Source organism: Nannospalax galili, unplaced genomic scaffold (assembly GCF_000622305.1).
Source record: "Nannospalax galili isolate Female #2095 unplaced genomic scaffold, S.galili_v1.0 scaffold596, whole genome shotgun sequence".
Lineage (NCBI taxonomy): Eukaryota > Metazoa > Chordata > Mammalia > Rodentia > Spalacidae > Nannospalax > Nannospalax galili.
This window is the reverse complement of record NW_008340140.1, coordinates 3,867,100-3,882,550: the sequence shown is the minus strand read 5'-3', so window position 1 is coordinate 3,882,550 and position 15,451 is coordinate 3,867,100. Positions and strand designations below refer to the sequence as shown.

General features: G+C 47.9%; 1 long non-coding RNA gene across 3 annotated transcripts; it reads left to right on the top strand.

Annotated features, from left to right (window-relative positions):
- Positions 1-7,986: 7,986 nt before the first annotated feature.
- Positions 7,987-11,638, top strand: LOC103735758. 3 transcript variants are annotated; one of them, XR_001872483.2, is made up of 6 exons: positions 7,987-8,887; positions 9,207-9,360; positions 9,480-9,852; positions 9,946-10,116; positions 10,373-10,558; positions 10,661-11,638. It is a non-coding gene; the product is annotated as an uncharacterized LOC103735758 (long non-coding RNA). The 3 variants fall into 3 exon arrangements; XR_607347.2 differs by having other exon boundaries at positions 9,207-9,338; positions 9,946-10,558; XR_607346.2 differs by having other exon boundaries at positions 9,946-10,558.
- Positions 11,639-15,451: the final 3,813 nt, after the last annotated feature.

The following is a 15,451-nucleotide window of genomic DNA, read 5'->3' as shown; positions in this document are numbered from 1 at the left end:
ACCGGCGCCGCCATCTGGGCGCCGCCTCTGATCACAGGGACCCAGGCTAGGAGGAGAGACAGGCGGGGGAGATGGGAGGGTGAGTGAGGCTGGGGGAGTCAAGGCACGGAGGGCAGGATAGACTTACCCCAGAGAGAGAAGCCTGCGGGTCAGAGAGAGGCCTGCAAATGTATTGATGTAGGATCTTAGGAGATTAAAGGGATATGTATGAGGTTCATTATCACGATGTTATGCGTTACTTGAGGAAAGGATTTGACATGAGTTGTCTTCCCCAAATGAGGCCTGACAGCAAAGTGCCATGTTAGAGTGAGAAGGCTGCCCTGCTAACACTGTGAATCAGCAGACACATGGATCCTGACTTCTCTGGGAAACATGAGCGAAATGTGTAGTCTTCCCTAATTGAAAGTATTTTACTTTTAAAATGTTAAAGTATTCCCAAGTCATTTGCATTCTACATCTTTTGAGTCTCTTGAAATCTCCACGAAGCCTCCTCTCAGCTCTAAGGACTCTGAACTCTGGACAGGCTCAGAACTTTACCATGCCTCTAAGGTCTAAACATGTGTTGGAGTTGAACAAAAATTATGCTTTCCTTCTCAACTACAATGTTTTAAAGGTTTTCTTTTTTTCTACCAGAATGTGAGGCAGTTTGACCACCCAGAGTGAGGAAAGGGACTCCTTCTGCATTATGAATAAGAACCCAGTGAGACAGTACCTAGGTCTGCCTGACTGCCTGAATCCTGGGTATGTCATTGTGCTCCTCTGCAGAAGTAAATTGGCTTGGCCAAAATGCTTTGGATTCTGTGATAATTTTCTTGAGATCCCAGACTCAATTCTCCCACTTCCCAACCATCAAATGAACAAGTACTCAATTTCAGCTCTTTATAAATTTCCCAAAGATTTTATGCTGCAGAACAGGAGGGATTAAGGAACAAGGAAATGTGCCATCTTCCAGGACTATGGGTAGGACACTGGCTCTCTGTAGGATTCTGGGCTGACAGGCTTTTTTTGGAATCATTTTGAATATGTCAACCTATTATCTTCTAACATCCCAGGCTTCTGATGAGACATTTAATGGAAGACTTCTGGGGAAGTCAGAGTGAACCTCTCTTCCTCTCTGTCCCATATATGTAACATGCCTCAGGTGACACAAAAATTAGGGTTAGTCATTACATCATCACAATATTAGTGAAGATGCACGATCCTTCCAACACCAATTGATCTGTGTTTTCAAAAGCATGTGAGTACCTTGAGTGTAGCTATGATGAGATTTATAAAAGCCAAGACACATTATAAAACATTAGGGACAGTTTGAGAAGGCCATTTCAGCACTGTAGATGTTCACTGTCTAGTAAGCATCAGTGTCCATAATGCAATGAAGCATAATTATTATCATTGTCAGTATACTTATCACATTATTAGCATGTCCTTATATGGTTTGAATGATGTGAAGTGTCCTCCTCAGGCTCATGTGTTGGATCACTAGGTCCCTAGCAGGTGAATCTGTATTGGGAAGTTGTAAAAAGCTTGGAGGTAGGGTGTGGCTGTCAGAGAGGGGACTGAGGGAGAGTAGATGACTGCCAGTGTGACCAGCTCCCTCATGGGCTTCCTGCCCTGGCCACCAATTTCTCCCACCACCATGCTTGCCCTGTCCCCACAATGTATGAGCCACAAGAAAGCTTTCCTCCTTTAAGTTGTTTCTTGTCAAGCATTTGGTCCAGTGAAAAGAAAAGTAATATAGACCGTACTGGAGGCGGGGGTAGGAGAGAACCACTGAGGGTTGTGCCCAGCCCTGATCAGTCCTCTTGATCTGACATCACAAAGGAGCCACTGTGAAGAATTAAAGGCAGCTGTATATAATGCACTGCCTGGGGCTATTTCCTTGTCCTTATAGTGCAGAGAGCTTTGGTGGAGGTTGGCGGTTGGTAGACTTGGAGGTTGGCAGTTGGTAGGACTTGGAGGTTGGCGGTTGGTAGGACTTGGAGGTTGGCGCTTGGTAGACTTGGAGGTTGGCGGTTACTTGGAGGTTGGCGGTTGGTAGACTTGGAAGTTGGTGGTTGGTAGGACTTGGAGGTTGGCGGTTGGTAGACTTGGAGGTTGATGGTTGGTAGGACTTGGAGGTTGGCGGTTGGTAGACTTGGAAGTTGGTGGTTGGTAGGACTTGGAGGTTGGCGTTTGGTAGACTGGAGGTTGGCGGTTGGTAGGACTTGGAGGTTGGTGGTTGGTAGACTTGGAGGTTGGCGGTTGGTAGACTTGGAGGTTGGCGGTTGGTAGGACTTGGAGGTTTGGTGGTTGGTAGGACTTGGAGGTTGGCGGTTGGTAGACTTGGAGGTTGGCGGTTGGTAGACTTGGAGGTTGGCGGTTGGTAGGACTTGGAGGTTGGAGATGGGTTGGATTTGGACATTGACAAATGGTTGGACTTGAAGGCTGGTGATTCTTTGGACTTGGACGTCAGTGATTGGTTGAAATTCAGACTTCGATCATCTGGTTGACTTCGACACTGAGTTATCACACTTTTTGTTTTGAGTCTCATGTTCCTTTGTTGTTTTTAAATTTTGATCTCTTATTTTAAAATTTCCAGGTGCATTAATGTATAGAGTAAGGGATTTTATTGTGACATCCTCATACATGCATGTCCTTTGATCATGAATGCCTGCTCTGTTCTAATACTCTCTACCCACCCCAATTCCCTTCAGTCCTCTCAAGGGCCCCTCGTCCTTTAAGTTCCCTCCTCCACCCAGATTCCACACAAAAGGGATCATATGTGGTATTTGTCCTTTGGGGACTAGATTATCGCATGTAACACAGTGATGGCAAATTACATGCATCCCAGAAAATGAAAAACTTTCTTCTCTAGGGGAGACATGACACTTCTCCTTGCTTTGCCTTATGTGCAGGATTTTAAAAATATTATTTTTATTTTTTATGCACGTGATGCCTGCACCTATGTAAGTGCACTCCAGCCGTACAATGCCCTGGTAGGACAGGAGAAACCATCAAATGCCCTGCAACTAGAGGTCTGGATGGCTGCTAGCCACCAAGTGGGTGCTGGGAATGGAGCCATGTCCTCTGCACGAGCAGCCAGGGCTCTTAGCCTTGGAGTCATCTCTCCAGCCCACAAAACACAGTGTTTTTTCAATCAATTTGTGTATCTTACCTTCCCTGCATTCTTGGGTAAACCCACCATGACCCTCTTTGGTCCTGGGTATTCTTTCTTACACTATTTTTTATTTTTCACTCTTTCAATCTTCTTGATTGATTTTTCTGACTCTTATATCTTCTTGGCTCAATTTTGGTAGGTCAAATGTGTCCAGAAATTTATTTACTTCAAACTTTTCAGGTCAGAGAAGTGTAAAGTCTCTAAATAGTCCCTGATGATCCTCCGGATGTCAGAGACACCCACTGTAGTAAGAGCTTTTTTGTTTCTAATTTTATTACAGTCAATCAGTGCCTTCCCTTGTTTATTGGTTCTTCAGCTAAAGGTGTGTCGGCATTTTATCCTTTCAAATAGGATCTCTGTTCTGCTGCCCCATTTTCTTCTGCTTTCTCTTTCTTCCCTGTCAGCTCTGATCCTGGATGCTTCTTCCACCCCTGCCTTTGGGTATGATTTCCACTTGTTTTCCTGTGACCTGGAAACATACAGACACACAGTTTATTTGTGGTATCTCTGATTTTGTAATGCATTTATGGCTATCAACGCCTACTATTACTTTTAACTTCCTTTCTCTCCCATTTTATTTGATGCTGCTACTGATTATTTCTACAAAGAGAAGTGAGGTCATCATGGGGAGTGACCTCGAGGATGGTTTGTGTGAGGAGAACACCCTATCAAGTCACTATGAAATCTCAGTGACACTGGGCAAAGGCAGTTTTGGGCACATGAAACTTGTCTACCATCGCCTCACTGCTACCAAAGTGGCAGTGAAAGTGCTGACAAAGACCAAAATCAATGGCTCCCTGACAAGGCGAGAGACTGAAATTATGAAAATGCTCCAACATCCAAATATTATCAAACTGTATCAGGTCATTAACATGGTAGAAAATGTGTGCTTGGTACTGGAATATGCCAGCGGGGGAGAGCTGAAGCACTATGTGGAGAAGCTTGGGCATGTGGAGGAGGAGGAGGCCCGCAGACTCTTCCTAGAGTTATCCTGGGCAATTCTGTTTTGCCACCAGAACGGGGTTGCCCACCGTGACCTGAAAGCCAAGAACATCCTGCTGGATGGGAAGGGTCATATAAAGCTGTGTGATTTTGGGTTGGGGAGAAAACTCCGCCCTGGAGAGGGTCAATGATTTCTATGGGACATTTGTATATCGTGCCCCAGAGCTCTTTGGTTTCCAACAATACGATGGGCTGGCTGCTGACATCCGGAGCCTGGGAGCAGTGCTGTATTTCATCGTATCAGGGAAGCTCCCATTTGGAAACACAGCGAACTGCAGGACCAAGCAGAACACCTTACACCATGCCGTCACAGCTCTCCCTAGACCTGAAAAATCTCCTTGCCCAGTTGCTGAGTGTTACTCCCAGAAGGAGGCCCACTATCATCCAATTAATGCAGCACCCATGGCTGAACCATGATATAGAGCCTTCTTCCACAATAGTTTGCACAACAGAACAACTCCCCCACCAATCAGACCTTTTGATTCTCATAGATATGTGCGTCATGGGCTATAGGCCTCAAGAAATCAAAGACTCTTTGAAACTGCAAGAATTCAATGATGTTATGGCAACATATTTAATGCTAGAGCGACAGTCATCCCAGAGGGGCAATTTGGATAACAATGCTGTACATGCTTCCGCCTTTCTGTGCCCCGCAAAAGGGCATTGAGTGTCCCTACCCTTCCCATGTTCCCTTTGCCCACTGTCCCTAAACTTAATGAAGGGGAGAAGTCTAGTCAAAGTCATGGCATGCTTTCCAAGTGGGCCCACAGGGACAAAACTTCTCCCCTGAGGAGCACAGGCACTGAGCAACCTTGCCCACACTGTCCTCAGATGGATGAATGCAAGGGGATCACCTCAGCAGAGATTGAGAGCATCTCCACTCTTGAATCATGGGAGTTCACATCTGCAAAAATCTCTTCCTATGAAAAAAACAAGTGACCAGAAACATTTATAGGACAAAGAGCAGCGAGTCTTCCTGCACTATGTCACCTTCCTTGTGCAGTGAGGAAGACCAGGATGAGAGCAGCAGCTCACAGCAGAGAGACGGAAGCTCATCTGCCTCAGAAGCATCTGAGGAGCAACTCAGCGGCCAGTCTGAAGACCAAGATGAGAACACAGCATCCGAATATTCTCAAACTGTATCGGACAAGGCAGCAAACAGGTGGCTGGAGGAGCCTTGGGAGAAGAATTCGAGATGGCTTTCTCAGCTTATGCTGCTGTCTCCCAACCCCAAGAAGACCACATGTCCCCTCCCAAAGGAGACCACGCCTGCACAGGGGCAAAATCCTGTCATGAACTGAGGAGGACCTTTGAGACCTCAGAGAAAACAAGTAGGTGGGTGGTCAGGATGCACTTCTGCATTTTTTCTAAGTTTTAAACAAGTAGGTGGGTTGCATTTTTTCTAAGTTTTTTTTTATTCAATTTTTGTGTATTTCATACAGAACATCTTAATCATCTTTATAACCCCTTCCCCATTGGTTCCCTCCCGTAGAATCTGCCCCACTGGAGTTTACACATTCTGTTATTTTTGTTAAGGCCCATCTAGTCGAGTTACTGTCCCCCAGAACTCCCTCAGCACAAGTTTATCCATTGAGGTCTAGTCGGCCAATCTAGAGTCCCTCCCCTTAAGATCAGCTGTTCCTCACCCAGCAGTGATCAGCTGCCAATGGTTCTTTGGCACCATATCTGTGGGTTCATACGAGCAAGGTCCACTTCTATATGGTCATGTACCTCCTTCCTGGACTGTATACTCTTTCTGCCCCTTCTTCTGCAATGATCCCTAAACCCTGAGTGGGTGGAGTTTAATGTGGGAGTCCTGTCCAAGACACACACTCTGCAGAATCCTGTTATCTACGCTTTGGCCATTTGTGGCATCTTGTCTTCATGACCCTCTGCCACATGAGGGAGCTTCATTGATGAGAGCTGAAAGATGCATGAGTGTTCCCTTTACCCCTTGTTCCACCATGTTCCGTGAGCCTTAGGTATAGAGGTCGCATTGTAGTCATTTCATTTGGGCTTGGTAAACTCGCAATCTCTGTGTACTACCAGGTGTGGAACTTTGTAATTGTCTCTGCCTGTTGCAAAGGAAGCTTCTTTGATGAGTGGTGACTGGGATACCTGTCTGTAAATATAAAATTCCATCGTTTGCACACACTAATAAATTACATTTGTCTAGGGATGTGACAGTCTTTGGGTTTTCTCTAGTAGATGAGAACGTGGCCTGAGACAAAAAATGCCGCCCAAACTGTCTTCCCTGAAGAGGACCCAGGCTGACAAGCCAACACTCCTGAAGAGAACCCACACCGAACAAACGAACCTTCAGCGTAATCATGAGCAGCACTTCAAAAGAGGCTTCGAGCAGCAAAACTTCCAAAAATTCATCAAAACTTCCATACTTTCAGAGTTCATATCTGCAAGCCGCCCCTGCCCCCAGCAAACCCAAGATGTGAACACAGACTGCACATCTAACTCAGACAGCAGAAAATGTTCCTGGGACACATCACCTGCCTTGCCCAGTGAGGGAGCCAAGAGCGAAAGCCCCAGCACAAAAGACACAGGCGGCAGATGATCCGCCCTGGAAACAGCTGAGGAGACTTCAGTGGCCAGCCCCAGAGCGTGCCCAGAGCCCCTCAAAACAAGCATAATGTGGGCTGGGAAGACCTGGTGGGTGGGATTAAAAACTGCTTCCTGGGTTCATGCTACTGCCTCCCACCCCCAAAGAGACCACACCTCTCTGCCTAAAGGAAACCACCCCTGGCCAGGAGTAAAATCTTGGCAGTGAGTGAGGACCACAGAGACCTCGGTGAAACAAGCAGGTGGGATGGTCAGATGCACTTCTGCATTCTCTTCATGCATGCTGTTAATAATGTCCCCTTCAGTTAACACATTCTGAATATATACATTTGAGGGGTTAGGTGACATTACATCTATCACCACAGAAAGCAAACAACATACTATCTGTCCTCCTATTGAGAGTCCTGAGAACTTTGTACTAGATGTAGATAGCAGAGGATGGCGATCTGAGGGTGGAGAAGGATGGAGGAGAGAGTTGCTGAAAGGGACCAGTGGATCATTCTTGAGGAATCAGCTTGAGGAATCATCCCAACACAGGGCCAGCACAGTCAAGTATTATCCTGCCTATCACCACTAAGAGACTCACTTTATTCTGTTTTCTAGTGCTGTGGAAATCACTGAACTCCCTGGAGGCTAACACCCGAGAGTAGATTGCAGCCTGGCATGGATGCAGACAGCCACAGGAGAGAGCCACGGTAGGAATTCCAGGTTTCTGTGTTCCAGTGGGAAGCTGTGTAAACATCACTAGCTAATGTAAGGGCAAAGCGCCCATGTGCATGTAGAGGAAGTAATGAGGGAGTCCCACACTGCAGGTCAGCTGGGACCCAGAGGAGTGAGAGAAGATTCTGGGTGCCAGCTCTGACCTCAACATCTACCTAACCCTCCCCAACAGGCAGCTCCTTGATGCATGGTGGCACCAGAGTGGTTTCACACCAGTGAAACACACTGCAGGACTCTGAGACCCTGAGAAGTGAGATCCACAGAGCACTGGTGATCATCAGGCAAACTCCAAGGACAATCCCAAAGGTACATGGGACCTTGGATGCACAGTGAGAACCTCATCTCTGCCGCAAGCCTCCAGATGAGTCTATGGGTCATTAGCAGGGACAGAGGATCAGGACATAGAAGACTACACTGGGCCTAACCTGTTGGACTGTGTGTTTCTTGCTGTAATTTGCTGGCAGCAACAGAACACTGATGCATGGAAGGTGAATTAAAAGCCCAGGTGGGAAAGTAAAGTGGACAGGGTCAGATGAGTGATTACTGCCTGTGCTAAAGAACTCAGCGGCATCCTGACTACTAGGCAGCGCTGTCCCAGATCCAGAGAGCCTCACAGCCCACCCCAGCACCAGCTCCTGACCTCATACTTTTCACCCTGCGTCATCTCAACTGCACTCTCATTTTTACATCTGGATGAATACACAAATACACACTCCTGTCTTCTGTGTGCCAATCCACAGTTGACACTAGTGAAGGTTTGATGACTTGGTAAGGTGCCCCCATCGAAACAGGTGAATACATATTTTATGTGACTGCCCCTCTCGGAATTGCCCTCATGACCCAAGAACACACCTTGCCCCTGCCTTGTCCCTCAACTCACACAGCCTCCTCTACTGCTACAGAGGAGCCATGGCAAGCCAGTATGGGCGGTGGCTTCCACTTTGCTCCAGCCCATGCAGTCACACATTCGGGAACTTTTAATGTCCAATTGGCAGAGTAGTGCCATGACCCCTGCACTTCCTTCCCTCTAAGTAGGGCATCCGGTGCCCCTAGTCTCCCCATGTTTACTTTGTGTGCTCGACCTGAGTGTCATGGAAAAGAGAAAAAGTGGCCAGAGTTGAAGAATGCCTTTCACCCTGTATTTACTGAAGAGGAGTCAGGATGACAAGTTATCCCTCCTGAAGAGGACCTGCACTGAACAGCACTCCCACGGGGAGTCCACATGGCTCACGTCATGAGCAGCCCTCCAGGAGCGGCTTAGAGTAGTACCACCAAGACTTCATTATGGGCTTGCTCATCTTCAGAGTTCACATCTGCAAAATCCTCCTCTGGGCAAAGCAAAGATGTGACTAGAGACTGTACTCCTAACCCAGAGAGCAGCAAGGCTTCCTTTGATATGTCTGTCACCTGCCTCGTCCAGTGAGGAAGCCCGGGGTGAGAGACTAGTTTTATCATGTCTGTTTCAAGTGATGTGGGAGCCACTGAACTTGCAGGAGGCTGATCCTAGAGAGCTAGAGAGTGGGGAGCAGCTTGGCATAGACACAGACACCCAAGGAGAGAGCGGGCTAGGAATTCCAAGTGGCTGTGTGCCAATGGGTGGCTGTGTCCACATCCTTAGCTGACAGTAAGCAGAAAATGCCCCCATGTCTGTGGTGGAAGGAGGGAAGGGTTCATCCTTCTCAGGTCAGCTAGGGCCCTGAGGAGTGAGGGAAGACGGAAAGAGCCTGAGTCCAGTTTTCTTCTGACATTCCAGAGGCAGTTCTATGAAGGTCAGTCACTCCGGAATGGCTTCCTGCCAAAGAATCACTCTGAAGCACTCAGAAACTCTGAAAGAAAGATCACAGAATACTGGCAATGAATATGGAAACTGGAGAATACCACAAAGGTGCACAGGACTTAAATGCACAGTGGGTTCCTCAGATAAGCTGCCAGCCTCCAGATGGGCCTCTGGGCCATTAGAGGAGACAGTGGCACTGGACACCAAAGACCACCCTGGGCCTGACCTGTTTCCTTGTGTATGTCCTAGCTATAAGTTGCTGATCAGGTTGGAGACAGCAAGGGAGGCCGGAGATGCAGGAGGATCCATCTGGAGCCCAGGTGGGAAGGTAGAGTGGACAGGGACAGGTGAGTCCATTGGCTATGGGGCAACCCTCAGGAGTGTTCTGGCTACTGCACAGTCCCCCACCCCCAGATCCATAGACCCCTACAGCTCACCCCAGTACCAATCACTGGGCCTGTCTGACTTTGCACCATGAGTCATCTTGACTTTCAATACTTGTATCTGGATGATCCCCCTCCACACACACAGGAACGGCTCCACCTCCTCCCTATGTGACTGGTCCCAACTTGACAGTACTGAAGATTTGTTGAAATGGAGAAGACTCACATTTTGAAACAAGGTAATTTCATATTTCATGTGACTCCCCCTCTTGGTAACGCTTCCATGTCCCAACAACTCAGCTAGCTCCTGTCTGCACTCCCGCCTCCGACAGTTCTCACACTACTACTGCTTCACGGGAGCTGTGTGAAGGCTGCATGTCTAGTGCCCACACTTCACCAGCACAGCCAGCCACCTTCAAGGTGAGCTCAACTGTCCTTTGAGTGGATCCCACATGAAATCTGAAGTGTTTGTCATTTGAATCCAGAGACGGGGCCGGCACCAGGTATGGCAGAGAGCAGGGAACTGTGGGAGGGACAACCACTGAGACGCCCTCCCCTGATAGTCACGGCTTTCCTCTCTGTGCGCCATGGTTTCCTGAGACATTTCCACCTACTGAATGAACCCAGAGACCCTCAGATAGGATCATGATGAACTCAGCGTCCCCCTGCTGGACCCACACTCTAGGATCCCTTGCTTAGCTTACTTTCATCAGTATCTCCCAGAAAGGTCTGAAGTATTTACCTTTCTGCACTTATCAGAAACAATGTTGCTGCTGCTACTTTGTGGCCTCCAAGGCATGTTGGGCCACAGCATGGGGACAAGAGAAACCCCTGGAACCACTCATAATCAAGGGACAAAGCCTTAGTCCAGCCTCATATGGATGGGACAGTGACAGGACCTTCCATGTTGAACCCCAACATCCTGGATGAAAGAGGGATACAGAGGTGATGTTTTTTAGGACAGGCCATGGCGAAGGGGTGGTCGATTATATGGTAGGAGGCAAGGAAATACCTTTTCATATTTACTCACAATGTTGTTTATTTCAGGTTTCCAAGAGGGCAGAAGGCCAGAACAGGTGCTTGAGATGGGCAGAAGGAGAAGCAAAGAAAAATGTCTGCCGACTCAGAGAGTACCCAGCACCTAGCACTGACCCCTTTTCTGGAAGAACACTGGTCTGAGGCAGCGCGAAGACCTTGACCACCTTGGCAGGCACATTGCTGCTCCAATGAGAAGACCGCAGAAATACTGCTACTTGTAAGGGCCAGACAGAGCTGTACTTTGACAGTCACCTTTGGGGATCTTTACCGTGAACGCTGTCTCTAAGGTCCCATCTCTTAAAAACCCAGTGACCTCTTATGCACCCTGCGTCCATTCACGGTTTGCACAGGGCTGAGCCTAGACTATCTCCAAAAAATTGTTACAGGGGCCTGGGAAGTATGCTACATGCCATGCAGCGCTCCAACATACAGATTATTTTCTTTTCTTAAATAAAAATCATAGTAACTGGAAATCATAGCTGTGCTGTCATGATGGGTATATATTCATATATATGTTCATGTTTACATATATTTGCATAAACTTCTCTCCCTCTGGAGGCACAATCTGGCAGGTCTGCTTTTAGTGTTTTGAGGCCCCCATACTGTTCCTCATCATTCGTCCACTGATGGACATTGGTTGACTCTGTAGCTTGCTGTAGTGAATACTTCTCCTGTACACATGGCAGTGCAGATTTCTCATGGACATCCTGATACCCTCTCCCTTGTGAATGGCCCCAGTGCTGGAATGGATGGATGCTAGGGCAGATCTGTGTTCATGTTCTGAGGAATCTCCACACGGTCTCTCATTATGGCTGTACCAATGTCCATTCCTCCAGCAGTGTGCAAGCTTCTCACTTCACACACAGGTTACATTTTGTTTCAATAATGTCCAGACTAATTTATGTGGTGACATATTTTAAGATTAACATTTCCTTTTCATCAAAGATTAGGTATAATAAACTTTTTTCGATGTATCTATTAACCACTTGTATGTCTCCTTCTGAGACATACAAGTAATGTTCTGGGTACAAAGCATTGACAAATTCAATATGGGACTTTTATAGGTTATTAAGTGGGAACTCAGCCTCCTTCCTGTCTTGGATCCCAGACTCCTGTACATGCTGCCATGCTTGCTTTCAACCGGGTCCTCCCAGGAAGTGTTCTGTCCCCACAGCAGTCTTCCATACATGATGCTGCAATAGGCAGTTGCTCTATAGGCAGTTGCTGTTGCTGCTGGGTCGCCTCTGAGGCAGACTGTAGAGATCAGGTGTCTCTCTTATCTCTGTCAGTACATCTGAATGTCCCATGACTGTGACATGACTGATATGCTGGAGACCCTGGAACAACACAGAGAGAGGAACACAACAGCAGTCCAGTATCCTATGACTGTCGCCTAAGAAAAGCATGAGGGGGCCTAAGGCCAGAGCTGGCCCTCATGCCCCATCCAACCCAGGTGAGGGAGAGGGGTTGGCCTTTATTTCCTCCCTGTGTTCCTTATGAAGGTCCCGAGTGAGACTATGAGGGCAGAGGTTCTCTGTGAAGAGGGGGAGTAGTTAGAGACTGTGCAGGTAAAGAGGTAGGAGGATTCGTGCAATTGAGGAGGGGAGGATGGAGCAGAGTTGCAAGATGAAGAGGTGACTGGACTTGGAAAAGCTGTGGTAGAACAGGAATTAGAATGTGCTTGTCATCTCGGACTGTATTTAAGCAAAAGGAGCTAGTGTGCAAAAATCTAGTAAGGAATATATGACATCAGCCTCATATCCTACTGTACAAGGTCTTGACAGTTTGCAGATGGGAGAATGCGTTCCAAAATTATGAAAAAGTGACCTGTCAGATACAATTGTACTTTGAACTGTACAAAGTAGGTAGTGTTATTAATTAGGAATAACTGAGTTTTTGTAACAAAGGAAAATAGCTGTTCACATTTTGAGACTGAGGATCATAGTTAGACCAATATTTGACAGTGCATCCCACGATGGAGTCAGAGGAGATAAAAGACTCAAGGCTTCCAGCATCAGTTCTGCAGGAGGGGTACAGTTCACTAATTAATAAGGCATTATTGTAGGGAAAGGAACAGAACCTTCTCAGGAGTAAGAAAGGTGTCTAGTGGGGGGACTTCTAACCTGGGGAGTCCCCTGAGAGTAAAGATGCCCCCGACTCCCAAAGGTGAAACCTAGTTTCATTCCACACCCAATCCTGTCTGTTTAGACAGGCAAGACCAAACTTAGCAGTGGGTCACAAACCAAAAAATGACCATAAATCAGTGCTCATGGGAAAGGGAGACTCACTGCCTGGAGAAAGCAAACCCCTGGCTACCCAGCAGTGATCAGTTCCAATAGTTCCACAGAAAAAGTTGGGGCTGCATTTGGGGACACAAACATGACTCAACAGGCCTTCACATATATAACAGAGTGAATGAAGTCCAGTGGGGGACGGCTACAAGGGGTTACATCTAAAGATGTTCAAGACGTATGAAATACAGAAAATTCAATGAAAGAAAACCTGGATCCTCATATGATCTGGAGTGAGAGTCTGGCTGGGATGGGGAAAGAGCAGGGACAGCCACCATCAGCCACATGTGCCGCTCCACCTCCCTTCCAGACAGGCTCAGCAGCAACGCCACAACCAGGAAGAGGAGTGGGGACAAGGAAGAGGAGGAGGGAAGGAAAGAGGAGTCCAAATGTATGGGTGGGCTCAGCCTGAGCGACTTAGCACTGCCGACTGCACATGGGGCGTCAGGAGGTCCCCAGAAAGAAGGAAAACGGGCCCCTCACCTTTATGGGCTATAACAGACCATCCTCCGTTTTCCTTTTTCTTCAGGACACACAAAAATATAGACCTGGACCAAAGACCTTAACTTGGAAATAGGAGGTCTGGCTTTCTACAAGCAGAGAAAAGGAACCCCTTAGCCCTAAACCCGCAAGGCACTGACAGACCAGGATCACAGCCAGGAGGACTTCAGACCTCTCTGTGTAGTCACACCCAAAAGCAGGCAGGAAGCACTGAACTGCTCAGCCAGTCCACAGAGGCAGAAGAGTAATAAGAGCCAAGACATTCAATAAGACAGGTCTGCCTTGGGCCCCAAACTCTTGTCATCTGGCTTCTGTGGTCAACAACATACCAGTGCCAGAGAGAGAGAGAGAGAGAGAGAGAGAGAGAGAGAGAGAGAGAGAGAGAGAGAGAGAGAGAAAGAGAGAGAGAGAGATTGGCTCCACCTGAGGCTGCTACATGCGAGGGCACTGTCCGTGCATTAGGGACATTGCTTCTGCACAGAAATGAAGCCTCTCACAGCCCCGCTTCTTTTCTGCCAAGTTGCCCTCCTCCAATTCCTCTTGCAGACATGTGTCCAGTGACCATGCCCCCAAAACATCTGGGTGATCAAAGATGACAGATTACCCAGGAGTCAGTTACCAGGTCATGCAACCAGCATCTGTAACTGAATCTCATCCCAATCCAGCCTCTAGAGGGCTCTAGATAGGTGAGAGGGGACAGTGGTACCAGAAGCAGAAGCACAGAGACAACTTATCTTTTTGACTATCTGTCCTGAGTGTCTGTTCCTGACCAGAATGGCACCAGCAATAGAGCCCTGAGGTGCAGCTGGGGTCTGCCTGGAGCCCAGCTGAGAAGGGAGAGTGCACAGGGTCAGATGAGCCTCCTGGCTTACAGTGTAGCCCTCAGTACCCTGGATGCTGAATAGACATCCAAGATTGAAGACCTTTTCCACTCAACCCAACACAACTCCTCATCTGCCTCATGGCTGTATATCTTCAGTTATCTCCAGGCTGATGTCTGATATATTTTTTACATCTAGATATCCACATACAAAGACACAGACACAGACACAGACACAGACACACACACACACACACACACACACACACTCACACATACACACACACACACATGGACAGGCACATTTACAGAGACACAAAACAGAAACACAATAGTAGCATCACCCATAAACCCAAGTAACCCGTTCTCAGGAGCCAGACCCTTAGACAAGAATGTTTGACCTGCATCACTGGTCCAGGAATAAGGCACATCCTCATGTCTTGTCAGTTGTGCCTTGGTCTTCCCTGGAAACAGTGTGTGGCCATCACTCTGGGTACTGGGCTGTCCTGTGGGATAAGTGGGGTCAGTCTCTGAGACATAGGTCATGCTGTGAACTAGGGTGTGGGTGGACTCATGGGCACTGAGTTTGCATAAGGGGACAGTGTGGTTAGTTCCTGGAACAGTGACCCTGAGCTCTGGGGAAAGATGAGCTTTCCCACATTTCAGTGCTTTGCCTGACAAGACTTCAGCCTGCACTTCATCCCATGAACGCTGGACCGGAATGGGTAGTGGTATGTGGTTGACCTCCTGGATGCTGGACCTGAACTGTCAGGAGCATGAAGGTGGTCCCAGGATTCTGAATCTTCCCTGGGAAACAATGAGGTCATCCCCCTGAACATCAGGCCTGCTCAGGTGTTAGTGTCTCTGTAGCCCCTGGTCACAGATCCTGGATTGTAGGTTATTTGTGGGTTTCCCAAGGTACTGTGGCCTGAACTGGAGAGAAGAATGAGTGTTCATAGTACAGCATGAGGGCACCCACCTTGGTCAAGTCCTGCCCTGGAGAAGACATGTGAATTGCCTCTTGGGTTCTTAGTCTGACCTAGGAGCATCATCCGATTGGTACCATAGGTATTGGCCCTGCCCTGGGTTTTGTGTGTCCACAGGGCCCTTGATACTGAGCTTGTTCTGAGGAGATGTCTGTAGCTAGGCCTGAGTACTGGGGAGTGACCTGGGGACCAGCAGTTGTCA